At 39.0% G+C, this 27,128-nt stretch overlaps 1 long non-coding RNA gene across 1 annotated transcript in view; it reads left to right on the top strand.

The window, feature by feature from the left end:
* Positions 1-2,805: 2,805 nt before the first annotated feature.
* The window catches only part of LOC140596283 (uncharacterized), an 82,076-nt gene continuing 57,753 nt past the window's right edge, over positions 2,806-27,128 (top strand). The window contains exons 1-2 of the long non-coding RNA XR_011998326.1: positions 2,806-3,101; positions 17,989-18,129. This is a non-coding gene — a long non-coding RNA (uncharacterized lncRNA). The remainder of the gene's footprint in view (positions 3,102-17,988; positions 18,130-27,128) is intronic.

The following is a 27,128-nucleotide window of genomic DNA, read 5'->3' as shown; positions in this document are numbered from 1 at the left end:
AAAACTCATCCTTTGGCTCAAAACCAAAACACGTATGATTCTGAAGCCAAAAGTTGCACGAACAAGTGTTGTTGAGAAAGAGAAAGAACATGCAAGGTTTCGTTGTTTTATATTCTCAAGATCCTGTGTCTTTGTCGAGAATACAGTATTCTTGTATTTTTAAAAATTTATATAAATGGTGTTATGATAGGTATTGTGGCTTCTGATGTTTTCACTCCGTGCTGTTTCTAAGATCTACCCCAGTGGCTCTAAGGCAATCTAATTTATTGCTTCTACTGCTGCAGAGTAGTCCATAGTGCATATCCACATTTTTTTTTTATCCACTCCCTTGGTGATAGACACCTTGGTTGCCTCCAACTTTCAGCACCACAAACAACTCTGTGATGAATATCCTCATACATACCCTTTAATGGTCCTGCAGTGTGAGTTTCTTTAGAGTACTACTCCAGGAGTGGGGGCTGCTGGTTCATACAGTATGGATATACTTAATTTCACTAAGTACTGCCAGACTGCTCCCCAGAATGGCTACACTAGACTACACTTCGGTGTACATGAGAGGACATGGTACCTGCCAACATTGGTACCAGATTTTCACATTTTTACAAGAGTATGGAGGTCAGATGTTAGTTCATTGTTTCATTTGCATTTTCTTGATTACTGGTGTTGTATATTCAGTTTTCCATTTCTGTGAATTGACTATTCATGATTTTGTCCATTTTTCCTATCAGTATCTCAGAGTTTGTTTTGCTGTTAATATGAATATCTTGTATGGTTTAGATATTAATCCTTTATCGGATTTTGACAATGAACATTTCATCTCTCAATCTGTTACCCATTTGTTAATTTTGTGAATCTTTTGCTGAACAGAAATCCCTGTTTTGAAGCCATTTTATCGAACAAATGCATCACTAGATAATATTCAGAACACACAAAACAATTTGTTATGCTTCTGTAAATCATGAAATATTATGATAAAATTACCCCCAGGAATCCACCACCCAATTTAAGATCAGGAAATTGCCAATAGTGTTTAGTGTATCTTTGTCCTCTGCATAGCTATTCCATTGCATAGCAAACCCCTCCCAGAGGCAACTGTTATTAAAAAAAATTGTATTCTCATGCATGCCCAATTTTAACCAGTTTTTATATATATCCCTAGACAACGTATTGTTAATTTTTTCCTGTTTTTTTAAAAAATATTTTATTTATTTATTTGAGAGAGAGAGAGGCAGAGACACAGGCAGAGGGAGAAGCAGGCTCCCTGTGGGGAGCCTGATGTGGGACTTGATCCCACGACACCGGGATGACGCCCTGAGCCAAAGGCAGGTGATCAACCAGAGAGCCACCTAGGTGCCCCTCAACATCATGTTCCTAAGATTCATCCAGGTCAGTGTGTGAAGCTATAACTCTTTTATTTTCACTGCAGTGTGGTATTTCATGCTGAAAATTGACCAGAATTTGTGTATGTGTTCTCCTGTTAATGGATATTCAGGTTGCTTCCAGCTTCCTGGTTTTGTGGTTGGGGAGGAAAGTTGGGAATAATGTACAACTTATTAACATATCTATTTTACATATGTATGACTTTCTTTAGGCTTCATCCTATGAGCTGAATGACTAGATTGTTGGATAGGAGTCATATAATTTTATTTTTTTAAAGATTTATTTATTTATTTATTTATTTATTTATTTATTTTTAATTTATTTGAGAGAGAGAGAGAGAATGAACAGGGTGGGGAGGGGCAGAGGGAGAAAGAATCCGCTCAGTTTGGAGCCCAACGCAGGGCTCCATCCCAGGACTCTAAGATCAGGACCTTAGCTGAAATCAAGAGTCAGACGCTTAACCCACTGAGCCACCCAGAGGCCCCTGAGACATATAATTTTAAAGATCATTCCAGGTTGCTTTGTAACATGATTATACCAACGTCTTCTTGCATCAGCGGTGTATGAGAGTTGATTCACAATCCTCACTAGAACCTGGAACTGTCCACACTTGTTCTCAATCTGAGTATAAAATGATGTCTTGTTGTGGTTTTATATTTACATGTCCATAATTCCTAATTACGTTGAATATTACTGAATATGTCACAAGCAATTCCAGTGTTCTCTTGTGTAAAGTGCCTATCTACATTGTCCTCATTTTTATTGATTGTCACAACTTTAAAGACTATTCTGGAAACTAACTTTTTGCTGGTCATATGTGAGGCAAATATATTATTCCAATTGTGATTGTTCTTTCCAGTTGTTTGATGATTTTTTTTTGGAAAAATGTAAATTCTAAGTTTTAATGTAATTTAGCAAACTTTTCCTTTATGAATACTGTTTTTTGCCTGGTTTTAGAAAAATTACCCTACCCGAGTTATAAAGTGAATTATATATTTAATTAAAAGATATTTAGAGTTTTACACTTCAGATTTAGATATTTCATAGCTCTTAAGTGGATTTTTATGTGTGGTTTGAGGTAGAAATCTATTTACATTTTTTCCATATGGATAAACAGCTGTTCCAGCAAACTTCATTATGTTTATTTTTGTGGTTTTCCCACTGACCTGCAATGTCACCTTTGTCATCTATCAAATTTTTATATATCTTTGGCCTATGTTTGGACCTTTAATCTCCCTCACCCCCATCCTGTGCCACCGTGTCACCAGCAGGTAGCCCTAGTTATGTGCAGGCACATGCTGTGGCACTATGTAGTCTGGCCCTTGGCACTGGACTTTGTCTTTTGTATTTCAGTTAAATATTACCATTGCACCAATATCATTTATTTACTCATTCCTTCAACGAATTCTTTTTTTTAAGATTTTATTTATTTATTCATGAGAGACACAGAGAGAGAGAGGCAGAGACGCAGGCAGAGGGAGAAGCAGGCTCCAGGCAGGGAGCCCGATGTGGGACTCGATCCCGGGACCCCAAGATCATGCCCTGGGCCGAAGGCAGGCGCTCAACCACTGAGCCACTCAGGGAACCCCCCTTCAATGAATTCTAAGTATCTGTTATGTGCCAAGCACTTTTCTAGATCATTAGATTCTATCGGTGGACACAAGAGAAAAATACCTGCCTTCCTGGAGCTTCCAATCTAGTAGAGGAGCACACCGATAAAGGTATCAATAATTAAAATATATAAAAGATCAGATGTTGACAAGTGCTGCGAAGAAAAATTAAGCAGAGACAGAGGATAGGAAGTGTCAGATGGGTTGGGGATTGCTATTTAAATATGATAGTCAAGAAAGACCTCACTGATCTTGATGGAGACCTAAAAAAGTTAACAAGGTGAGTCACACAGATATCTGAGGATACAACCTAGAAGGTAGATGGAAGAGCGAGTTCAAACGTCTGAAGAGGATAGCAGTGCAAAGAGGTCAATGAATCTGGGACTGGAATGAACAAAGGGGAGAGAAATTCAGAGAGATTGCAGTGGGGCCAAGAACAATCATTATACCACTCTGTTGTAATTACTAAAATCATAAAAATCATGGTATCTTGTAGGTCAAATCTACCCTTCTTCTTCTACAGGAATATCCGGGTGACTTGGTCATCCTCATATCACTGTTTCTCTAAATAAAATTTAGAATCAACTTCTCAAATTGCTATAAAAGTCTGTAGAAATTTGATTGACATCACATCAAAAGTACATATCAATTTGGGAAACTGTGATATTGTTCTGTCCTTCTGATAGTGGGTTTCCTGTTGAAGAAACATGATATCCCTTTCATTTGCTTAAGTCTTCTTTTGGGTGTGTTTGGGAATGCTTTACTACTTTTTCCATGAAAGTTTTGCACACACATCATGAGTATAAAAACCTGCATAGGAAGTCTGTTTGCCACTTCCCTCACTGCCCGCCACCACCACCCCCCCCAAACACAGTCTCCACTATTTTCACTATACAACTCTCCTTTCTGTCTCACAAGCACTTCAAACACTCTTGAGCCTCAGGATGTCTGCCCTTGCTGTCTCCTCTTTCTGGAATGCCCTTTGGGTAACTGTGTAGACCACCCCCACATCACTTTCAGGTTTCAGATCAAATGTTACTGTATTAGTGGGGCTTTCCCTGACCACCCAATTGAAATAATGCCCTTCCGGCATCTGCTCTCTCCCTTTCTTCATTTAGATTTGTTTTCATGGTACTTTTTAATTCATCAATAACTATTCAAAGTGTAGGCTTTCCCCCTTAATTATTAAGTTTGTGAAATAGATATAAAAATCCCTAGAAATTTTGTGAGATCAGCTATGAGATGAAGCCAGGGGAGCGAATAAATATAGTCCCCAAACCAAGTGGCTTCTAAATCACTGCTCCCCAAGAGAGCAAATGTAACAAGTTCTTCCTTCTCTTAGTCCAGTTTAGAGGATCACGCAAGTGCTTAGAGAACAGGAGACCTGAAAATGCAAACTTCCACTACTGCACACTGGATGTTCTTTATGATTGGCCCAAGTTCACAGGATATCACTGATCTCTAGCCAGTGTTTTCATCACTAGGTTTGGAGAGCTGGGTGATTGAGTAAAAGGACAAGTCAACATTAGTTGAGGATGTTACTACGTTTTATTCAATCATCTATGTCATTTAGGAACTGTTTGAAAACTTTACCCTTTAACAGTGTGTGTGTTTGTGTGTATAAAACTAGTGAATATATATAGTCACTGGTGTGACATCTATTTGTAATATCGATTGCTGAGATGTGAAAACATTCCTTATTATAAGTGGCAGTCTAAGAAGAAAGGATCTGAAACCAGAAAAATCCCCACTAGATGTAGGAAGTGTGATTTCGGCAGTATCCTCTGACACTGCAGAGTCACCTTAGTTGCATTGAGCAGTATTCATCATGAAAACATTTCAGGCAAAAATGCCCAGGACTTGAGTTTTGCCACTCAGAGCAGGAAACATAATTGCCAAATAAGGGTAACAAATATCAATATTGATAGCGTTACTACCTTCTGCTGAGTGCCTACTATGTGCCAAGAGTGATGCTAGAAATCAAGAAGCATTGTGTCACGCAGTCGTCAAACTAGTCTGGCCAGTAGGCACTAATGGTATCATTGTGCTAATAAGTAACTTGAACCCAGAAGGCTGAAGTGACAAGCCTGTGGTCACAATCACGTGACAGAGGAGTAGCCGGGATTGCAACCCAGGGGGCTGGACCCAAAACTACGCTTTTGTCTATGTCACGTTGTAGGCTCCATTGAAGGCTGAGGAAACGGAAACCAGCTGTAACCATTAGAAAAAATACAGAAACACGGTTTTACATGTAGACCACCACATCTTCCTTGTAGGGCTTACCACCCAATCAGCTCACTGCGGGGAATGTGGAGAGGGTAGCTAGGGAAGTTAAGTAATTTTATGATTTGTATTGATCCTGAGAGTTTACAGAGCATTTTTTCCACATTGTCTCATTGTACTCATTATACCAGCAGGTATAACTTCCATTTTCTAATTGGTGAGGTGCAGAGAGATTTTTATTTGCCTGGAGTCATTTAGAAGCCAGGACTCAAACCCAAATCTTCTGGCTCTAATAGAAATATATGTCCCTGGGGCGCCCGGCTGGCTCCATCGGTGGAGCGTGCGACTCTTGGTTTCGGGGTTGTGGGTTTGAGCCCCACACTGAGTGTAGAGATTACTTGAGAAAAATAATAAAATATGTATATGTTCCTACTATCTGCTGTTCACTTGTCCTTTGTCCTCTGATATGCATATGGTATGGAAAAAAAAGATTTTAAACCTTATTCTGAATTATTTAATGGTTAGGTAATTTAAAAATATTAAATTGATTCGTGCATGTAAACTCAATTGCTACTTGCCTTTTCCATTAAAACCCTGTGTATGTCCTTGGGGGGGGTTTATATATATGTATGTATATATCTATTTACTAAAAGTTCTTAAATCAAAGGGAAAGTGTAGTTTTATGGTTTAACCTTTAAGTTATCGTAGCAGTGGTAGGAGGGGGCATCAGAAATCGAACATGCCATCTATTTGCTATTCTGAAACACATCTCCGTATTTTTAAAATGTAGTTATGAAAAGCATAGTTTTAAATCTGCAACATATGGCTCGCATTAGGGATAATACATGTTTGATGGTTAAAATGGTACATTTTATTATTCCATTGTGATTTCTATTTTATTATTTATTGTCTGCAGTTAGCAAAATGCTATTATCTTATCTCTAGGCAATTGTTCTTTGCTTTAAGGAGATGAGGTTGCTTTTTGCCAACTTCATACATCTTTGGAATAGCTATTTTATATTCGCTCAATCTTGACATCTAGATCACAGTATGTATAATGTAGTGTAATATCATTAGAAGCTAGAAATAAATGGTTTCTAAGAATGTGAAAATATAAAACAAACAGAACAGGCAAAAGAGCATACTAGTGGCAGATTTCAATGACATACTACTTTTATCATACCTTTTCCCACATTTCATGTTTTAAAAAGATGTGCTATAAAAATAATTTCTTCAATTCTTGTTTTCCACTGCAATAGGCATAGCAAACAATATGTTTAATCACTGCTAATGTTTCCTGTTAGATTTGATTACTTTGTACCTAATTCATCATCTTATCTTGCCTATTACTGCTTTCTGTTTACTTCAGTTTGCAGATGTAGAAAGTGTGAATTCTGCAGTGTGCTCTGATAAATATTAATAGCAAAACAGATTCTTCTGAGCAGATTCACCTTAGGTTATAGTGAGCAGTATTCATTATGAAAAACTATCTTGTTAAAATGATAGTAACAACAAATTATTCTCTGATTGTGTTATAGTATGACTAATTAAAGCCGAAAACGTAACTCTGACCTCAGCATAATTTAATGTTCTGCTATTTCCCTGGACTCATGACCACTTTCTCTAATGTAATTTTCTGTATTGGGGAAAAAAAAAAAGAGGAATATATATTTTTCCTCTTGTGGATATATGTGTTCCAAGAGAGACTGACTTGACAATTTCAAAGATAATTGAAATAAAATATATCAAGCTAAGACGCTTTTCTTATCCAAAGGATATCCATCTCCGGGCACCTGGCTGGCTCAGTATGTGAAGCATGCGATTGATTTCAGCGTTGTGAGTTCAAGCTCTACATTGGGTGTAGGGATTAGTAAAGAAAAAAAAATCTTTTTAAAAATTTTTTTTTAAATTTTTATTTATTTATGATAGTCACACACAGAGAAAGAGAGAGAGGCAGAGACATAGGCAGAGGGAGAAGCAGGCTCCATGCACCGGGAGCCCGACGTGGGATTCGATCCCAGGTCTCCAGGATCGTGCCCTGGGCCAAAGACAGGCGCCAAACCGCTGCGCAACCCAGGGATCCCTTTTTTTTTTTTTTTAATTTTTTTTTAATTTTTAAGAAAAAAAAATCTTAAAAAAAAAAGGATATTCAGTCTCAGTATCCATCATAGTTTTTCAACTGTGAGTGTGAGTTTGTGTATGTGTGTGTGTGTGTGTTTAAAGATTAAGATCATTTAGAATTCAGTTCTGCTTCTGCTACTAGCTCATTGTGTGGCTGTGGGTAAGTCACTTCACACTTCTAGCCTCCTTTTTGTCACCTGCAATGTGAGGAACTTGGCTTTCCTCATCACTGATGCCGTTTCTGTGTGTGCATTTTCTTTGGTAACCTACGTCAATTTCCACAGGGGACTGGAACAGAAAAACAAATAAGACACAGCTTTGACATAGATTTAAAATAAAGAACATAGATTCCCAAAATATTTGTTGAATGAACTAGAAATAAATGCTGAAAATGGAGTGATCAGCCTAGAGTCTCTGTTCGCAACTGCTTTGCCATTGGAGGCTTCCAGGCTGAGAGAGTAGTGTTAACTGACTGGTGACCAAGTGCTCATGGTTGGCCATTGTCTACCCTCTTAATGGCTCCACTGGCCTTTAGTCAGTTCTCCCCGTAGGCCCCTGAAATTGGACTCACCTGGAACTTAAGCAAGCACCAAAGTACAGAATATCCCCCGTTACCCGCTCGTTCTGAGAACTGAGAATGGGTTGGCTGCAGAACTACTTCCCAATCTTACCAACCTGCTCACTCCCACCACTTGCCCTTGTTCCCCACGAAGTTCCTGCTAGCGCTGCCTACTCCTCCTTAGAGGAGAGAGACCTTTCTCTGGCTTTGACAGTCTTGAAGATCCTGAGCTTGGGGCGTTCTCCCTACTGTAATAATTTCTTTAAATAAAGGTCTCTCCTTACTTAGATTCAGGCTTGTTTCTGTTTGACACTGGACAGGTTCACTGGTCTTCATAGTTACGTTTAGTCTGATTCATACAATTAAGCATAAAGATGAAGCTATGCAGGGTCCGTGCCTCTATTTGAATCTCTCTTATTGTGGCCTCCATCCTCTGACCTCATGAAACCCTGCTTTGAATATTTTGTGTTACTTCTCGTGAAATACAGAATTGAGTCTACACTGTATTTTCTCTTCAGGATCTACACAACTTTGACACTTCTGAAACATTCATCTCACATGATCCTTTAACTTATATTTTTGGGATCTGTTTGCCCATGCCTTCCATGTCATCTGGTTCTTAGAATCTAAATAGATGTATCTAAGGACTTTGTTTTAAAGTTTCCTTTTTGAACTATTATACTTATTTTTTTTGTTACTCCTGTCACTTTAGAATGCTTGCAATGACGTTTCCCATCCGTAAGCAGTGTATTTATCTCAATCTTTGCATCTTCTGGATTTTTTAATTGGACATACAGGAATAGGGTTGGGTCCCTTGGTGGCCTCCTTGGGGCCTGTAGAACAATGAGAAGCCTCAGTGACATTAATACATCTTGTGAAGAAACAATGTGCCAAATTGGGATTGGTTGAGAACTTGGAACTGAGAACTTCCCCAGCCCCTTGGTGTTTCCAGAAATTTCTATAACTAAGTAGTGTGATTGTTGACCGCTAATGAGAGGCTCTTGGTAGGCCACACCTCATTATAAAACAGTCATTGTCTCTCAGTGGGCTTGTCTTCCCCCTCATTTCACCTGGGCTTGCACAGCCTTGGCTTCACCATTCACCTGCATTGACCACTAACCAGTCAGTTCATTAATCAGCAGCATCTGAGCACTAGAATAAACCTTTTCCTCCTTAATTCTGTTAGACCTAATAATTGTTTTTTAAAATGCCAGGGGAAAATACTGCCGAGAAAGCATGAGAGAAAAGTGTGAGAGAGGGCAGCCCCGGTGGCTCAGCAGTTTAGCGCTGCCTTCGGCCCAGGGCCTGATCCTGGGGTGCTGGGATCAAGTCCCACATTGGGCCTTTGGCATGGAGCCTGCTTCTCCCTCTGCCTGTATCAATGTCCCCCTCCCTCTGTGTGTGTGTGTGTCTCTCATTAATAAATAAATAAAATCTTAAAAAAATAAAAGTGTGAGAGAGAAGGGATAGAAAATAATACTGGAAAGAATGTGAATAAAGCGAGGGGAAAATGAAAGTCAGCAAAGGACCTTAATGCAAGCAATGAGAAAAATAGAGAATAAAATACAAAGATGACGTATAAACCATGATACTGCAGAAAGCAAGAGTAAAAACGAGACACTGAGAATAGAAATTCATAAACATGACAAAGGGAACAGTATGTGAAAATGAAAGAATAGAAGTTTAATGTGGGAGAGACGAGCCACTGAAATGAAATTTGAGAATGAAAAAAAAAATGTGAGAGAACAAGAGAGAGATGTGGAGAATATGCCAAAAATGTGAGATGAAACCTGAGAACAATGTAGAATAAAGTACCAGACCCTTTACAGGGAGAAAATCAGGGAAATGAGAAGATGACCAAGGAGGCGTTGGTAAGGATCAAACAAGAGCGAGGTAAGCAAAGGATGGGAGCGAGGGTGAGAGACTAGAATGCGGAGCACTGGGGGAAACAGAAGGGGTGAGGAGCCCGAGGACAGGGGAGATGGGCCACAGGCTGGGCAAACAGAGCCCCGAGACCGACGCCGGGGGGCTCCGCGGTTGAGCGTCTGCCTTCGGCCCAGGGCCTGACCCCAGGCTCCGGGATCGAGTCCCGCATGGGGATTTAGGGAAGAAAAAGAAAAAGGTTAACGTAGACAACCTCTAGCACCCACCACAAAGAACAGGCAGATTTTGAAATAACCCAGAGGAATGATTATGCCTCTATGTTGATGTGAAGGGGGAAGAGGCTGCAAGTGTACAAAAGAAAAGGCTCCCTGCATGGAGCCTGCTTCTCCCTCTGCTTCTCTCTCTCTCTGGGTCTCTCATGAATAAATAAATAAAATTTTTAAAAGATTTATTTATTTATTTATTTATTTATTTATTTATTTATTCATTCATTCATTCATTCATGAGAGACCCAGAGAGAGAGAGGCAGAGACACAGGCAGAGGGAGAAGCAGGCTCCACGCAGGGAGCCGGACGCGGGACTCGATCCTGGGTCTCCAGGATCACGCCCTGAGCTGAAGGCAGGCGCTAAACTGCCGGGCCACCCAGGGGCCCCTTTACTCTGGAGTTTGAAATTGAATTTGTTTGCTACCCCAGTATCCTTTCTTTGCCCTTACCTTGGGGGTGCATTTGGTTTTCTAGCTCTTAGCCAATCGGCGCGAAGTGAGGCTTCTACTTGCTAAGCATAGGCCCGCGCCCTGTCCGTCCCTTGTGGTCCTGAAACGGGAAGCACTGTTGAGACCCAGACGTGGTTATCTTGGGCACCGTGGGTCTCGTGTCACTAGGGGAGGCCCCTTGCCTGAGCACATAAGGGCTCCAGAAACTCTCAGAATTCCTCGTCTTGTCCTCTCTGTGTTTTGCCCGATTTTACTGTTCGGCTAGGTCTTTGTCAATGCTAAAAAAAAAAAAAAAAAAAAAAAAAAAAAAAAAAGAAAGAAAGAAAGAAACACCTTTTTTTGGCTACTTTTATATAGATTTACGACAGGTTTATTGTTTACCAGACAGGTTTATCAAACTAGTGCCTCTGGTTATTTATTTAAGTTCTATTTGAATGACAAACTACTGCATTTTAGGGAAGGGGAGAGCAGCCGGTTTGTCTTTATTGTGCGAAATTAAACAGGTGACTTTGGATCTTTTTTTAAATTTTTTTTTGACTTTGGATCTTGAGCTAAGGATAAGTCTGTTCTAGGAAATGTCTGTGATCTTGTGATTTTTGAAATGTGAAACAGCTTATTAAAATTTCATATAAGCCACTTTTCAAAGAATATTCCGTATTCTCTTTTTAGAAGCTTTATGTGATGAATGAATGAAAGTGAATTAGTAGGTTCTAGGAATTAGGCCTATGTGTGAACAAGTGAACAAAAGAGAATTTTTTTTCCCTAAGCAATTATGCATTCATGGTACCATCTAAGTTACGAATTTACAGATGGAAAAAATGCCTCAGGACAATTCAGTAAATTGTTGTACTATGCAGATTTTTCTCCATGAAAATTTCAGTTTCTTCAGATGGGAAAAAAGTTACCTTGATGGGCAATATATATATTTTTTTCCTTGCAAAGTATGGAAGATTCAACATGTAGTAGTGAGATCGATCAGGAACTGTGACTACTGGCCAGTAGGCTGGTACTTGGCATTGCTGAGAGACCTAGATCTAAGAGTTTACTTAGTAAGTAAAATTCATTTTTTCTCACCAAGTGAAGTGCTTTCTTCTCCCACACAACCCATTCCTTTTTTCTCTATTAAGCACTAAAAAAAGTCATTATCGGTTTATGGTGTGTTTTAAAAACGACTCATTTGCCTCATACCTTGTCTTGATTTCTAAGGTCTACTCCTGGAAATTTTCTGTTAAAAGATTTCAACATGTTTCACATGGAGATATTTCAAGATCTTTCACTACTATAAGAACTATATATACAATTCAAGAAAATGCTTATCCTCTGAATATCTTATGGAAAATTATTTTAATGCCACAATTCCCAAGTAGATAATGTGCTTCTAAATTATTATATTTAATAAGCTATTTTTATTTCTATATTTGATCTCATTGTAATTTAACTTCTATGTCTATATTTATTTGTCTGTTTTTGGTTCCTGTTTGCTTCGATTTTACTCTCCAGACTTTTGGCCTAACGGAGAACATTCAAATTAATATTTCTGTAAATTAATGGTAAGGGCTTTATAAATTAGAGAATGCAAAGACAGCAAATGATCCTTCAAATTGGACAATCCAAGGATTATTTAAAAGTTGTTTCCCTTGTAAATGCAATGAAAGAATGTGGCAATTAGAATTGAACCATATAAACGTGGCCTCCGATCGTGAACCTGAGAAAGGTGACAGTGTAATGAGATTTGACAGCATGTAGAAAGGTGGAAACTCATTAGCAAGCTAGGATCTGCATGAAAAAAAATTGATTAGCATTTTTGTATTATGTAAGAAGATTGCTTAGCATTTCAGGAGGAGGGCAGCAGTTGTGTGGCATTTAAATCTACTCTGAATTAAAAATGATCAGTTTAAAAAAATTATGGAAAATTCTTATGCAAATGAAATGTAATCAAGCCATGCTTCAGACTCATTATGCATGATGGATATGCACTGTAACTTGCTTACTAATTCAAGGAGCAGAGGAATTCCAGTTATCATATTGTTTATGCAGCGCTGTGCCACACTGCTGGAAGTGATATTAAATTGATTACGATAAACGGTGTAAACCAACAAGATGGGTCCTTATCCAACTTGACATTTATTTTATATGAAATGATGAGAATTCCTTACTATCCTGAAAACCTCAGCTTCCTTGTAAATGTTGAAATCTTTCTGAGGTTCTTAAAGATCTCAAAATCAGGAAGATGAGGGAATATAGAGAAGGGAGAACAACACTTGGTAATGTGTTTAAGTAGAAGACCTTTGCTTGTTGACCTAAAAGTTTGTTTGTGTATTTGAGTCGTGTAATTAGAGGTTTCCTTAAAGTAGTTCTTCAGTGAGTTTGTGTCTAGTTCTGAGAATACTTGGTAATGAATTGTGAGAATACTTGGGCTAAGCTTGGGAAACGATGAGGTCGGCATGCTCAAATTTCTCAGTTTTCAAAGTTTTTTTTTTTTTAAGATTTTATTTATTTATTCATGAGAGACACACACACACAGAGAGAGAGAGAGAGAGAGAGGCAGAGACACAGACAGAGGAGAAGCAGCCATGCAGGGAGCCCGATGCGGGACTTGATCCTGTACCTGGGCAAAGGCAGGTGCCAAACCTTTGACCGCCCAGGGATCCCCAGTTTTCAAAGTTTTAAAGATTAACTTTTACTTAGTGTTTTTAGGCTTTTTTTTTTCTCAGTTAAAAGAAAGCACTGGTTGGTTCAGGACAAAAGCCTACATTGGCGTATGAAAAGTGTCTTTTCTTCTGTAAGTTTTATGTGATGAATTTGAAGGTATCTTTTTCATGTTAATAACTTACGATTATAAAGGCTTTTGCTGTCGGTGGCATTTTTATTGGTGTTTTAAATGATATTTTATTTTTATGATTTTAATGGTAATTTGTTTTCACGGTAGAAAATTTGGAAAAGAAATATATGAAGCAAGCAAAATCATAAAAATCATATTGAAAAGGAGCAGAGTATGTCAGCCTACAAGATGCCTCTTTAGTATAAGGATTATTTTGAGCTGAGTATTTAAGAAACAGCAGACAAAAGAAAAGGTCTGACAATGAGTAGTAGAGGTCACGCTTTTGTAAGAGATATTTACATTTGTAAGGAAGTCTCCATTTCTAAAGATGTTTTCCTCTTTGTACAGGGAAAAGGAAAGTGACCCTAGATCCCTAGAAACTCTTTATCAGGGAGGAAGGTGAGGACTTAAATCTGCATCACACCCTTAACCTTGTTTACTATGCTTTTTTCTGGTCCCATCCCACAGTTGGCTCTGTCCCCTCACATCTTTTGTCTTTGACTGTAAAGGATACCTAAGGTGGTGGCTTGGGCCATTTGGGGGAGTTACTCAGCTTTCTTGGGTCTCTACCATGTATACAGAAGGTACACATGTTATTAAACTTTAATTTTTCTCCTGTTAATCTGTCTTTTCTTACAGGAGGTCTCAGCCAAGACCCTACAAGAGTAGAGGGGAAGTTATTTTTCCTCCTCTATAATATGTACTATAATTAGAGGCTCACCGTGGTTAGCAAGCATTTGTTGTATTTCCTTCCAGTAGGACTTGTTATATTTCCTTCCAGTCTTTCTACTATGAGGTTCTCCAATGTATATTAAAACCCCACATAAACATTTTAATGCCTAAATATTAGGAAACATAGCTGGGACCTCAGGGTTCAAACTGAAAACATCTTATTTATTTTATTTGTATTTATTTTTATTTTTTCCACCTCCCCCCACCTAGGACATCTCATTTTGATGAGAAATGTTTTGTAATACTCATACTACAGCTGTTTAACTTCTGTATTTTGTTCTTTGTTAGTGAGTTCATCAAGGAGAGAAGGTTGTTCCCTTGTTTCTGCTGGAAAGATTGTTAGAAGTGTATGAAGTCAGAGAAGTTTAATGTGGGGTGGTGATCTCTAGAGCAGGGTTTCTCAAATTCAGCACTGTTGACATTTTGCTCCAGATTGTTCTTTATTGTGGGGGACTGTCCCTCATGTGTTGTAGGATATTGTTGGGTGTTTAGTAGCATCCTTAGTCTTGGTGGAACAGGTGTCAGTAGCACTGCTCTGGCTACTTGTCACAACCAGAAATGTCTCTAGACATTGAAATTTCCCCCGAAGTGTGGGAGGTTGAGAACCACTGGGTTCCGTGGGGAGTACTGGGAGGAAGAAGGAAGGGGGGTGCAGAATAGAGCAAGTACACAGGAGAGAGATTGCAGGAGAGAAGCAGGGTGGGTGTAAGAGGGACAGAGAATACAGAAGGGAGGGGAGGAGAGTGCAGGAGAGGAGGGGGGGAGATTGCTAGAAGCAAGGTGGGAGACTGCAAGGGAGAGCTTACAAGGATCCAGCAGCTAGGCTGAAGGAGCTAAGCAGGCCTGCTGTCAGCTTGATGGCAGGGAGTGAGTGTCAGGGCTTGGAGTGAGCTAGAGAACACATGTTCTACTCGAGGGGCCACTTGTCTGCTCTTTCACCCGGTTGGTCCTGTGTGGAAAGGCCGGTTCAGGGTACTGGATCTCCTTTTCTGCCTAGGGAGGCCAAAGATCTCTTTCGATTGAAAAATCAAAATATTTTCAGTGAATCCTCTGATTTGTAATTTCAGGCATGTCAGCTGAACCTCAACAAAATTAAGCGAATTGCACAGGGTCAGTCCTCTCAGAGGTGATAGAGCCAAACCTAGAATTTCAGTTGTTCTGACCCCATTGCATCTTATGGGGTGATGGGTGTGGGCATTTGTGCGTGCACGCGCGTAAACGTGCTTGTGTGAAAGCGTGTGTTGGTATTTTGTTCTGTAGCTGAACTGCAGTTAGGTATTTTCCTTTTTGTTTTTTTCTCTCTCACAAATAACCATACACACTCTTTAGAACACTCTTTATCTTTTTTTAAATTTTTTTTTAATTTTTTTTACTCTTTATCTTTAAAATGATATTATCTGTTAGTTAAGAATACCCAACTGATGAAAGGAGTAATATATCATCACCCAGCTGAAGAAATTACTGGGTGAAAGTAATCACACATTATCCAGCTGAAGAAAGAAAGCACCACTGTACAGTTACAGCCTTTTATGGGCCCTCCTTGATCCCGTATTTTCCTCTGCCCTTGCGGGCTAAACTGCATTTTTAGGGCACACATATTTTTAAATGAGTACTCTTTTCAAATAGTAACAGTTTAGATCCTGTCTAATAGTTATTGCATATGTGTGTGCGTGTGTGTACATATGTGTGGGTATATATATGTGTGTGTGTATATAAATTAATGTTTGATAATTCAGAAATTGTTTTACTATAATCTTAAGATGAATAATGATATATTGCATTTCTATAGCAATTTACATTTGCAGAGTACCTCGGAATATTTCATCACATTTTGCCTTTATTAATTGACATGCATGCCTTAGTCCTCTGGACCTGCCAAGTCTCTGAAAGTTGAATAGATATGCATGTGTGAGCCTGGTTAATGCAGGGTAATCACTTTAGATATTCTATATCCTAACCACTGTACATCTGCTAGAGAATAATGCTTCAGAATTCTATTTTCTGAATAGGCATTAATGTGAAGCAATTGGGTATTATTCAGCTTTTGAGTTGTAATCAAATGCACCATCTATATGCATAAATACATTTTAATTCATGACACATTATTAGATATAAAAAATGACATATATTTGACTAAGAGCAACACCTGCAGGTTTCTTGGAGCTTCTTGACATTCTTTATTGACAGTTCTCATAAATCAGATTTTCTCCTATGTTCCCTTTCTTATTTCTGGTTAGATAGGGCTGGATGAATTGCCTCCCCCTGTTTCATTCCTTAGCTTTTCCAGAGCCACATTTTGCCCTGGAAAGGGGGAAGGAAAGTCAGCTGATTTTCTTTCTCAGACTCAGAGTGGCTGCAATAATTTTCTATAATATATTTAGGCCATTATTCTCATCTTCCAAGGCAATTTATCATCTTTAACCTGATTTTTTTTCCCTAAGGCTAAATCATCATTTTCATATTAGGGATAACACAGCTGCTGGGGGAATGCATAAAAGCCTGAGGAATAGTTGAATTGGAAGAAAAGCAAAGTTCACCCTTAGCCAGCCGGTATATGCTAAGGAATGGAAGGAAGTGAATGGAATAGAGTTGTTAACCCCAGAATCATCACACAGGGTGGAAGGTGATCCATCTGTATCATTTATCAGCAGAATCTTACGGACCTCAATAGAGAATTCAGTCTTGAGAATGTGGGGAGGGATGACAGGTCCTGGATGAAGGCGTACTGATAATCTGTTTTTGGTGCCTAGATTTCTTACAGTACCAAATGCAGTACTTATGGTAATTATTATTTTTTAAAGAACTGATTATATTCAGGAACCTCAAAGGTTGGTTCTATTAGTTAAGAAGTACCGAACTGGTAAAAGGAATAATATGGTGATTACCTGTGTACACAGGACCCAGCTGAAAAAATAAAACATCATTTACAGTTCAAGGCTTTAACTTCTCATTTCTGCTCTTCGGAAATCTGAAAATCTTTCATTTGGATGAAATTAACTCTCTCAGGGAGTTCAGGCTATGCAAGGGATGGTTTGTTCCACACTTAGCATGCTGCTTGGAAAGGCGGTGTTTAGTATTCTATAGATAACTGAAGTTCCGAAGTCAGTAGAAGGCACTCTACGAGGAGGGGTGGGGAGCCGTAGCTCAAACCCAGGCTGCTGCAGCTCAGATTCTTCCAAACTTGCATGCATGCCATGAACTCGTCTAGAAAACTGCTTGTGGAATTTCCAATTGAGCTTTCCACTTTACGTTGAATATTGGGCGTAAAGCTAGCTGACATGCTAACTAGAAGATATTTCATTTATAGCTGCTAAAGAGAGTAATGAGTAACTTTACCACACAATATAGGATAAGGAAAGCATATTAAGGACAGATTATAGGTGAATTAGATGTCATATGCTGATTAAGAAAATGTGGTTTCCCCCCGGTGATAGAGCCTGCTAACCGGGAATCATTTTGGCATCGTAACACAACAAAATACTTGACAATATTCCCATGTAATCATTCTGCATGAAATTGAGCATGGCTAAGTCTAGACTGACAACACGGTGGCTGGTATAAATTGTAGTTCAGCTGACTACTTAGCATGAGAAGCAAGAATAAACATGTAATTCCTGAAAACAAGGGTTGGTTTATGAAATAAACATTTCCTGTGCTAGAAAAAAAAAAGCTTTATGAAATTCAAGAAGGTTTTGTTTTTAAAACATTACTTACTAATTGCACTTAAGCATAAAAATAACTGTTAAGATTTTCTTTCAGTCTGCTCCATACTGTTGCATATACAATATTTAATTAGATGATTCATTAAATTTATGAATGTTTTCAACTCGTGTTGAATATAACTTATTAAATTTTAATTTTAAAAGACAGTATAATAACCTCTTTGGAGTCACCCTGCTCAGGCGGGCTGTGACTACAGACGTTTATATGCTTTCCTCTGCAGCTGAAGGTGTGTACACACATGGGGCACCTGAACAGCTGTTCTTCCCTCTGCTCTTGACCTGCCTTCAGCCCAAGGATAACTTCTCAATGTTTCTTTGGTGCTCCACCCAGTGATCTGCACATTGAAGGTATCCAACAAATGGTAAGTGATGAAAATATTTCTGTTTGAGCACCCAATGTTATAAAAGGGAATACTTGCAAGATTTTAAAAAGTCAGGTGCCCCAGCATGGTCTGTGAGTTTCTGTGTCGTTTTAGGACCATCCCTTGAACTCTCTGGGCCTCAGTTTTCTCACCTGTCATCTGAATGCCTTAGACCCAATGATTTCGGAAGACCAGCCCAAGATTAACCTTGTGTGGTTGGTTAATTGGGTCCTGCCCCTGTAATTCTGCCTCTTGTCTTCAGTTCCATCTTTACATCCAGTGGAGACGATACCGTATAAGTTACCGTACAGCTAAGTGTTTGGTTTGCTTTCAGTTTTACAGATTCACCAGTAACTTCTACATTGGCCTTTGGAGAAAAATGAAAGCAGCCTTTTCCCTATAAACCGAGAACATTACAACACATTTAAAATCCATATTGTTACCCTTAACACTCTTCTGATTGGGAACCATGGCCTTTACCGTCTTGCCCTTAAATTTCTTCCATGAACAGTTTCTGGCCGCTCCCATTTAGTGCTTCCGTGGGGAGTCAGGAGGACTAGGTCCTAGATTGCAATCTGCTACCTGTGTCATGGAGGGCCACTCATTTCCCAAATGACACATTTCCCCAACTGTCAAATTAGGGAGATTTATTTGATGATAGCAAGAATCTGTTATATTCTCAATCTTATGTGAATCTGTGTTTGGGGATGCCCGTTATTTAAAGACAAGGAAAATCAAAAAGTTTTAATGAGTATCTACTATGTGCCAAAACAAAATGGTAGGTACACTTTAAAGTTAAGGAAACTGGGGACCAGAGAGGTTAAAAAATATGCCTAATCATTAATCAACTAACAAAGCTGTAAGTGGCAGAGTCAGGACTTGAATCTGTGTCTATCTGGTTCTGTAAGCCATACTGGTTGGAAAGATTAGTTAGATCTCTTTTATTTTGTTTATTGTATTTGGTAGGTAATGGAGAACAAGGTTTTGAGCAAGGTTTAGTGTGATAAAGGGCATGATTTGAAAAGGTCAACATGATGGTATTCATAGAGGATGGTAGCCATATTTAATTGATACTTTTTATTTTCAACATCGAACACAGTATTTAGCAAATAGTAGATATATAGTGGATGCTTACTGAATGAATGGATGGATGGATGGATGGATGGATGGATGAATGGATGATGGTGATGAATAAGTCATGACATCAGAGAAAGGAGAAATGCTAGTGATAATGCTACCTACTGTGGTGGTCTGAACACAGAGTAATAAAACTTTGACCTAGAGTGCTGGCAGTGGGGAAGGACACATGTAAAGAGGAAGGATGGGCTGGACTCGGAAAGAAATTAGATGTGGCCATGGGAGCAGCCAAAAATGGCCCCAAGGCTCTGAAGCCTTGTTGGTTGCCATGATGGTTCCTTTCTCAGAATTCTGGAGATCACCTTGTAGTTAGACATCTATTACCAAGTGCAGTGGAGGTCTGCAAACAATAGAAAAAAGTGGAACACATTACCATCTGAAGTGGTTGTGAAACTAGACCCATTTATATTAAGTTTGACCTATATAAGGATCAAAATACAGTGAAAGCGAAGTGGTGGAGAAAACAGAAAATATAGGTCTCCTGTAGAGGTAATTGCAAAAGGCTTTTGCTGATACCGATTTCTTTTAAACTATTTTCTGCCTCATTTCCCCCTTTTCTTTCTTTAATCAAGATCTTCTGCCTATTGATATTGAACTGGGTCCCACTTTTCACATGTAGGAATCTTCCAGCATGGAAAAGCAGAGATCACTGCCAATTACCAAGGCACCTGTACCCAGTCCGTATTATATAGCTTTTGAAAAGCGATCACCTCATCGATGAGGTTGCTAGGAGAACCAAGAGGTGATGAACTTCAGTACCATCTTTGATGCCAGCAGGCTGATTGGTCACAATTTGGTGATGCCACAGTTCAGCCAGAATGAAGCACTGTCCTTTCCAAATGATTTGTGAAAAGGGTGGTCTTCCAAAGTAATTGTAGAATAGACAGGAAAGAGTATTTTTTTTTTCTCCAGAGGAGATCTCTTCTAAGCAAGATGAAAGAGTCTGCTGAAGCCTACTTGCGAGAAAATACAATAACTACTGTTCCAACCTACTTAAACGATTTACAGTGTCAGGCCACCAAGGAAGTACCAAGGGACCATCACTGATCTGAATATCCTGGATATTAAGATATTAAATCAGGATTCTAAGGATCAGGATATTACTGCAGCAGCCATGGTTTATGGCCGGATTTTAAAAAACAAAAACAAAACAAAAAAAAAATGAAGATTTGAAAAAGAGAAACTTGTTGCTCTTTGACTCAGGTAGTGACACCTTTGATGTATTTATCCTAAATATTCAGGATGACGTCTTTGAAGTAAAATCCACAGCTGATAACAGCCACCTGGATGGGGAACAGTTTGATAGCTGTATGGTGGGTCACTTGATTGAAGAGTTCAAATGCAAGCACAAAGTGGATTATAGCCTCCAACAAGCAGGCAGTATGCTACTTCCAGATTGCCTATGAGAAGGCCATTTGTATCTTGAGTTTCTTTGCTCGTGCCACGATTGAAATTGATTTATTCTGTACGCATGTGGATTTCTACACTTCTCTTTCCTGAGCTCACTTTGAGCAGCTGAATGCTTATCTCTTCCATAGTGCCCTAAAGCTAGTAGAGGAATCTCAGAAGGATGCCAGACTTGACAAGAGCCATATTAATGAAATTGTGATCATGTGTGGTCCCTCTTGCACCCCACAGTTTCAGAAACTGCTGAAAAATTTCTTGAATGGAAAGGAGCTCAACAAAACCATCAGCCCTCACGAGGAAGTAGCACATAGTGGAGCTGCTCAAGCAGCTGTTCTCATGGGTGACAAATCAGAGAACGTGCAAGATGTCCTGCTTCTTGATGTTACCCCCTTCTCTTTGCACGTTGAAGCAACCGGGATGTTATTATGACCTGCCTTATCAAGGGAAACATCACCATTCCTACAAAGCAACCCAGGTGGTTCACTATGTTACAGCCAGACCACTGCTTATGACGGTGTATGGGGGAGAAAGGGCTTTAACAAAAATAATAATAATAATAATAATAATAATAATAATAATAATAATAATAAATAAAATAAACAAAGTTTTACTTTCTGGGATCCTCTAGCTTACTGTAGTGTTCCTAAACCAAGGTGACCTTCGACATAGACACTGATATCACTCTCAATATAACTGCTGCAGACCAAAGCAGTAGTAGGAAGAACAAAATCAACATTACTAATGACAAAAAAAATCCTAGCTTTCAGTGGCATGCAGACAGTTGTCAAAATAATTCTCTGAGACTGGAGTTCAGTAGAGAAAATAAAAGGAAGGTTCTTGAAAAGTGTCAGGAAGTGTGAAGCTGCCTCAAGGATAAGCACATTGCTGGAAGAGATGAGTGTGAGTATAAACAGAGAGTCTGAGAGTCTTCAGGCTGAGTGTAAAGATCCTTCACAGTAGGATCTGGCTGCTGTGGCTCCCACCGCTCCGAGGAACCCAGGTCTAGTACTGATCAAGTGGACTGAATGGTCCAGTCTTTGGGAAAACTTTCCTGTTCTCTACAACCACTTTTGCAGTTTTTATTTCAATATTTCATGCTTAGTTTACAGCCTTCAGTGTGAATGAAAAAGGGAAGATTCAAAACTTAGTTTAATGATAAAAATTTGTAAGTTTATTCAGCATTGTAATGTCAATGCTTCTACATCTCGCGGGTTTATGAACTTCAACACGTTTTTCAACACCTGCAGTTTATGTATGGTAACTTGTCTGGGACTTCTCACTTATAAAATGTTGAAACACTTCCCTCTGGAAATAAGAAACAAGTTGTATGACCATCCCACAGTCTCACCACTTTGATAACTATTACTACTTGTGAGCAAATATTGTGGCTCCAAACTTGCATAAATATCATATTCTACTCATCAATATACTCTATTAGAATTTACCACTTTTAGCACATTTCTGCATATTTCTTTAAAAAGTGCTCATAAGGAGCGCTGGGGTGGCTTAGTCAGTTAAGTGGTTAAGTGTCTACCTTTGCTTCAGGTCATGATACCAGAGTCCTGGGATCGAGCCCCAGGTTAGGCTCCCTGCTCAGTGGGGAGTCTGCTTCTCCTTCTTCCTCTGTCCCTCCCCGCTCATGCTTGCTCTCTCCCTCTCAAATAAACATATAAAACCTTTAAAATAAGTAAATAAAGAAAAAAGTCCTTATGACCCACTGATGTCTGTACCTCTCAATTTACTGAAAAATTTTGATCCTTCCCAGGTCCTAGTTATCATTAGAGATTTTAAGTCTTTCCATTGTAAGTTGCTTAACAAGGGCCAAATGTTTCACTGATTGTACATACATTGACTTCTCTGCTACATATGTAAAAACATCCATTGATTTACGGAAGAAAAGAACTGTCTCTTGATCTTCTTAAGCTCAACACAATTTCCATGAAATTATAGTTGTAATTACAACTTATCCTGAATCCTTAGGCATTTGTGAGTTATAGAAAAGGAACATTTCTTTATGCCTCACAACTATGATAGTATAGTTTTACCGTCATTCTTCATGGTAGGAGTAAACTTTGTCTCCTTAAAAAACAGAAAGCATGTTAAAGGGGGGATACTGACATTAGGAAAAGTTACAATAGAATTTAAAGGAAATAAAGGAAAATATTCATTTTGGTTAGGTGAGATTTCTGATTTCCCAGTGACAACACTAGTTTGCATTCCCACCAGTAATGCACAAGGATTCCTGTTTTGTTACATCTTTGTCAACACTTGATGATTCTTGTGTTGTTGATTTTGGCCATTCTGACAGGTGTGAGGTGATATCTCCTTGTAGTCTTGACTTGCATTTCCCTGATGATGAGTGATGTTGAGCACCTTTTCATGTATCTGTTGAGCCATCTGGATGTCTTCTTCGGAGAAACGTCTGTTCATGTCTTCTGACCATTCTTTAATTGGATTATTTGATTTTTGAGTGTTAAGTTGTATCAATTCTTTATATATTTTGAATACTAACCCTTCATGAACTAGGTCATTTGCAGATATCTTCTCCCATCATGTAGGTTCCCTTGTAGTTTTGTTGATTGTTTCCTTCTCTGTACAGAAACTTTTTTATTTTGATGTATTTTCAATTGTTTAATTTTGCTTTTATTTCTTTTGCTTCAGGAGACATATCTAGAAAAATGTGGCTATGGCTGATGTCAAAGAAATTACTATCTGTGTTCTCTTCTAGGATTTTTATGCTTTCAGGTCTCACATTTAGGTCTTTAATCCACTTTGAATTTATTTCGGTATGTGGTGTAGGAAAGTGATCCAGTTTCATTCTTTTGCATGTAGCTGTCCAGTTTCCCAGCACCGTTTGTTGAAGAGACTTTTTCCCATTTCATGTTCTTGCCTCCTTTGTCAGAGTGTAATTGACCATATAAATGTGGGTCTATTTCTGGGTTCTCTGTTCTGTTCTATTGATCTGTGTGGCTGCTTTTGTGCCAGTACCATACTTTCTTGATCACTACAGCTTTGTGATATAACTTGAAGTCCAGAATTGTGATGCCTGCAGCTTTTCTTTTCTTTTTCAAGGTTGCTGTCACTATTTGGGGTCTTTTGTGGTTCCATCCAGATTTTAGGGTTGTTTGTTCTAGCTCTGTGAAAAATGCTGGTGGTATTTTGACAGGGATTGCATTAAATCTGTAGATTGCTTTGGGTAGGATGGACATTTTAACAATATTTGTTCTTCTAATACATGAGCATGGAATATTTTTCCATTTCTTTGTGCCATCTTCAATTTCTTTCATCAATGTTTTATAGTTTTCAGAGTACAGGTCTTCAACCTCTTTGGTTGAGTTTATCCCTAGGTACTTCATTATTTTTGGTGCAGTTGTAAAAGGGATTGCATTCTTTCTTTTTCATTTTAAGATTTTATTTATTTTAGAGAGAAAGAGAGCACGAGTGAGGGAGGGGCAGAGGGAGAGGGAAAGGGACAAGCAGATACTCCACTGAGCGGAGAAGCTGATATAGGGCTCGATCCCAGAACCCTGAAACTATGACCTGAGCCCGAGTGAGACGCTTAACTGATTGAGCCACCCAGGCACCCCTAAATGGGATTGTTTTATTAATTTCTCTTTCTGCTGCTCCATTATTAGTGTATAGAAATGCAATTGAGTTCTCTACATTGACTTTGTATCCTACAGCTGTACTGAGTTCATTTATCAGTTCTAGCAGTTTTTTTTTTTTTTTTTTTTTTTTTGTGGAGTCTTTAGGGTTTTCTATATATAGTAACATGTCATCTGCAAATAGTGACAGTTTTGCTTCTTTACTGATTTGGATGCCTAAACTCGTTGTGTTTTTTGGTAAAAATTTATTTGAGAGAGAGAGAGAGAGAGAGAGAGAGAGAGAGAATGAGAGCATGACTCAGGGTAGAGGCAGAAGGAAAGATAATTCTCAAGCTGACTCTGCACTGAGCATGGAGCCTGATGCGGGGCTCAGTCTCGCAACCCTGAGATCACGACCTAAGCCAAAACCAAGAGTTGAACACTCAACAGACTGTACCACCCAGGTGCCGCTAAAGTTTTCCGATATCTTAATTTACATATTAATTTAGTATATTGAATTAACCAAATCAACCTCTGACTGAGATCATTTCCCATTGGCTCAGTTATCAAAACTTAATTGAACATTGTAGATTCAAATACCTGACTTAAAGCACTGTGTTGATCCACAGGACCCCACATTTCAGTGAAGCAGTAAGGGCAAAGGGAGAGCTGAACATGGGAAGATTTCAAGACAATCCAGAGCAGCTGAGGGTATCCTACTGGCTTTAGAGGAGTAGAAGAGGGGAATATGGTAGACTTGCAGAATAACTGCCAATAGGAGTTGTGCTTCACGAATAGTGGTTACCTTTCTCCTTTCCAAGGATGGGAATGAGGTGGATGCTTAGGGCCTTAAAACTGGAAGAGAAAGTTGTGAGAAGTGGTGGATCAGGGGCCAAACGATTGTATCGGTGGTGGAATAGGAGTGGATAAATACCACAGGGTAAAATTAAGGTGGAATTTCTAAAGTTCATACAAACAGCAATTAGGCAGTTTCCATGAGAGGAGAAGCCAGACAAGGCAAGGTTTGTGTTTGATGGCCAGGCCAAGTTTGGAGGAAGCCCACTGAAAATTAGGGAACAGGTAAGAACACCACCAGCCATAGGAAGTGCTGTATGACTCTACTCGGACTGCCATAACGAAGTACCACAGATGGGATGGCTTAAACAGTGGAAATGTATTTTCTCACAACTCTGGAAGTTAGAAGTCTGAAATCAAAATGTTGGCAGAGTTGTTTTTTTTTTTCTGACAGCCATGAGGGAAGGATCTGTTCTAGGTCTCTCTCCTTGGCTTATAGATGATCATCTTCTCCCTATGTCTTCACATGATCTCCCTTCTGAACATGCCTCTGTTCTAATCTCTTCTTTATAAGGACACCAGCCGTATTGGGTTAGCATCCACCCTAATGACTTCATTTTAACTTAATTTCATTAAGATCCTGTGTCCAGACATGGTCACATGCTGAGATAGTGGGGGGTTAGGATTTCATCATATGGATTTTGGGGGGAAGATGTAATTCAGCTTATAACAAGAGCCTTTTAATAAACATCATCTCGTTCCTAAGTGACTGCTGGGCTCTGAGTCAGATGAACAGGACAGCTCTTGCGGTTAGAATGCTCACTATCTATTGGGATAAGTGTTTGGATATTTATTCTTCCCTGGCATCTGAGTAAAGGTTCACAGGACTCGGTGATTGGAATGAGCCTAGAAAAATACATGAGAAGCATTTGGAGGGAGTGTGAGGAAGGATGGCATGGGTAAGAAAGGATGCAGAATTTTCTTCAAAGGTGCAGAATTTAGGCTCCATCAGTGGTAGAATCATACAGGTCTAAGAAGTATTAATATGGAGATGTCTTAAATATCAATATAAACATGCATTTGCATCACTTTCAGTGAAAAGGAGCCTTTGTTTTACTGTTGTTTTTGCAAAACATTTAGACACACTGCCTTGATGACAGCTTCTTGTGGGGACATGGAATATAAACAAAACTGACAGGACACTAGTGTTTTTCCATCTGCCTGATGTGAATTTGGTGGTGTTTAGAACTAAACGATTTTTCTAGAATCTCATAATAGGAATACAGTCTTTCTAAATTTTGAGAGGCAGGAACGAATAACTCCTGTAGCGTTCCACAGAACAAGGCCTGAGACAGGATTGTGAAGGTAGTGGTAGTAGTTTTTGTATTGAGAGAAACAAGATACTATGTGGGACATGGTAGCCGCTCAATAAAATAGCTCATTAACTAATAGATTATTGGATTTAATGGCCTTTAAAATCAAAATTGTGTACTACGGTTAGGTTTCCAGTAGTAAGACATTGCAAGTCTAAAGGCCAGTACTTATAAAAGATCATTAGATTTAATTAATCGAACGTAGTTTATATTTTCTAATATAAATTATATCTGCATACTTAATAGATGCTTTTATATAGCAATGTAATGATTTTCCTCACACACATGCATGAAATTGGCGTATCAAATAAGGGCCTCTTAACGTTGCTTTTACTGTTGTATCCCTCTGTTAATATCTTGTACCAAAAGAGTCAACAAACCCAACAGATATTAAGAAGTTTGCACCTGGTTCACTGATGTCTTCCGGCCCCCACAGTAATGACCCCTGAGCTTCCTCTGTACTTTGTGACTTGCCTCCAATAAAGCAAAGTGAGTAAGTCCTAAAGGAGAAGCATTGTTTGTAGCATTAAGGTAAATTCTTCAGGAGAGCCGTAGTGGATTTAGTGTGGGGTAGATTCTTTTCATGGTGACTCACCTATGGCCTATTGGTATTTTGCGGATGCTCCACCTCAGTGCTTAGTCATTGCCCCACACACTCTATGGACCGGTTGTTGCTGAGGTGTAAATTTACCCTAACATTGGT

The sequence above is a fragment of the Vulpes vulpes genome, chromosome X (assembly GCF_048418805.1).
Source record: "Vulpes vulpes isolate BD-2025 chromosome X, VulVul3, whole genome shotgun sequence".
NCBI lineage: Eukaryota > Metazoa > Chordata > Mammalia > Carnivora > Canidae > Vulpes > Vulpes vulpes.
This window is presented reverse-complemented; position numbering and strand designations above follow the sequence as displayed.